Below are 2,803 nucleotides of genomic sequence, written 5' to 3'. Positions count from 1 at the left end.
TGTATTTGTTCTTCTCAAATATAAATGTATAGATGAGCAGAGCAGTATTTTAGCTGGCAGTTATGTAGGGAACATATCCAAAGATGAGGATGTGTTACAAGATAGCGAAGGAGAGTCCAGTGACCATGATTCTGATGAAGAAAGAGATGTGCCTTTCTTGGAGAACTTCAATGAACCGCTTTACAATGGGACACAAACTACAAAAGCTGCCCTTTTGTAGAAGTGGACAGGCACAACTTATGGACTAAAACTCCCTCATCAATCGGGATTTCCTACCAAAAGAAAATTGAAAGAGGTAGAGGATGAACTAAAAGAATCAATGGAAGAGTTCCTTGATTCAAGGAAGGTTCTTGGCAAGTTGAAAGAAAAATATATAGAATTTAAACGGAGGGCAAAGCATTTGTATAACGAAAATAAAGTACAATCGAAATGTAAAAATAATAATGAAACTGCTGTTTCGACTCATTAATTAATGATACATAGGATATAGAGGATATAAAGGTATACATTTTTCAATTCATCTTACAGCTCAAAGCAACTGATGGAGCTGCATTGGATTATGATGCTCTACTGAGCATGTTGGACGAGTCTTTGTTCGCCACACATGACACTTCAGAATCAGAACATTATGACCACTCACAGTCCAACTCACAGTCCAGCTCCCAATGCGCCCTCCAGAAGCTCGACAGCATTTACAGCCAGAACAAGCTAATTTTGAGCAATCGAACAAAAACTATCAATACATTGGAAGAATTGAAGGCAAATACTTCTCCCACTCACGTCCCTAGTGGAACAAAACAGAAACCAGAGCCCGTTTATCACTGCAAGTTGGATGACGACAGTATCAGCATAGGTACTCAGGACGCCAATGCTTACATGACCAAGGCTAAATATCTGCAGGTGTTTGAGCGTTGCAACAACGGAAGAGAGTTGGTGGTGAAACTCCTCTCGGAGTTTTACTCAAAGGAGGAATTGGCCACATATAGTTTTAATGGTGATGCATGCAAGAAAGCCCTTAGGCGAGATTACATTTTCCGTGCTATAGCTGCTCAAGCCGATATTCAGTTCCCAGGAGACTTCTCTGGTGACGAAAAAAACAACAACTGAGGAATGCTGTTAACGGAAAATGCAGAAAAGCGCACTACGCTGTCACTCATCCTCATTAATCATTGCGAAAGTTAAAGGTCAAGTCCACCCCAGAAAAAAGGTTGATTTGAATAAAAAGAGAAAAATCAAACATGAATAACGCTGAAAATTCCCAGGGGCCACTTCCATTCACGAATGGATACCATGTGCGACCATGGGGTCTCGAAAAGCACCCTAAACACGTAATTTCCATATTCTGAAAATGCACTCCTTAAAGGACAAGTCCACCCCAGAATCAGAGTTTCATATTATTTTCTTTAAAAATCACTGATTCAAACAAAACAAAAATCTTGCTTTAACTCTCAATGGTTGCTGCATGGTTATTTTTTGAAATTGTGTATTTTTTGAGCAAAACAATTATATTTCCATCTCGATTCTATTTTGATCACGTGACCGTGTGACGTATACCACTCACATTACTTTTTGTGTTACTGCGCATGTCCGTCTCTGTGGGCGAACAGCGCGGGGCCGGGAAGCGGTGCCTCCCTCGCCGTCGATGCCTTCATCTACCTCTTGCAGCCGAAAAACCAATCATGCCGATGTGCTAAGCGTTTGGCTGCTCGAAAAAGCAAGGAGAACATCCGAATCACAGTTTTTTTTCGATTCCAAATCCCGTCACAGATAGGGAGAGATGTGCAATATGGATAAACAACATTGGTACGGACAAATTTAACGTAAAAAAACATACAAATATGTCCAGAGTAGAGTTGTCTGTGAGGACCATTTTGAGCCGCAATGCTTTTAGGAGGACATACGAGCGAAAGTAATGGGATATACCCCCAAAAGGAAGTTACTAAAGTCTGACGCCGTACCCACGTTGTTTGTCCATCGGCCAATTCCTAAGCCAAACGCTGTTACCAAGAATTGACAAGAAAAGGGGTAAGCATTTTTTTTTATATTTTCCGATCGCTCTACATTCAAGCTTGCTTTGCTTGGCTTGGCGTTGTACAGTCGCAGTGCCATGACTACCACAACTTTTTTTTCCCGCGAGCGCGAGCCAGCCGGCGCTGGCCAGTTACGTATCCGCCCGGGGTACGGCGTACTTATTTAACTCTATGGGGTACGGTCAGGCCAGGGGAGCGCGACCCAGTGCAGTGATGATTGCCACCATCGCAGCATGCAGCAGTGCAAGCTCAGCTCAGTGATGAATGAGAGCGAAGGCCGGGCAATCGAAGTGCAACTGCTGTACAAAGAAAGAATGTAAACGCTAGGCTAGGGGACTAACAGCTACTACTAGTATATGATGTAAGAATGGCAACTTTGTAATTTAATAAAATAATAAAAAGAAAATAAGAACATTGATACTGTACCAAACTTGCAATACAACTACAAGCAAGCTTCTATAAACTACCGTAATCAACTTCAAAATTCAAGTCGAAATCCATGTACTATGATTTGATGCACCTACCTGGCAGTTCATTTCACACAAATTGAATGGAAATAGAGACTCTACTATCTACTGTAAATGTAAATGTACCTAGATGCCTAGTTAAAATTTCACTTGACTATTTGCATTTTGGCATCATGAACGTGAAATCAATATCAAATTTAGTGGCCTACAACAACTTTAACAAGTACTCTTGGACATTGATCTCTTCTGTGTACTGTGCAGCAGCGGTTGTTGCTGCTGTCTTGTTTTTAATAGTGATCGTATTAT

General features: G+C 41.2%; 1 pseudogene; it reads left to right on the top strand.

Moving 5' to 3' along the window:
• The first annotated feature begins 486 nt into the window (after window positions 1-486).
• LOC121421522 lies at window positions 487-1,232 on the top strand (annotated as a pseudogene).
• Window positions 1,233-2,803: the final 1,571 nt, after the last annotated feature.

Source organism: Lytechinus variegatus, chromosome 1, assembly GCF_018143015.1.
Source record: "Lytechinus variegatus isolate NC3 chromosome 1, Lvar_3.0, whole genome shotgun sequence".
Taxonomy (NCBI): Eukaryota; Metazoa; Echinodermata; class Echinoidea; order Temnopleuroida; family Toxopneustidae; genus Lytechinus; species Lytechinus variegatus.
Note: the sequence above shows the minus strand (reverse complement) of the source record. Positions and strands in the feature narration are given on the sequence as shown.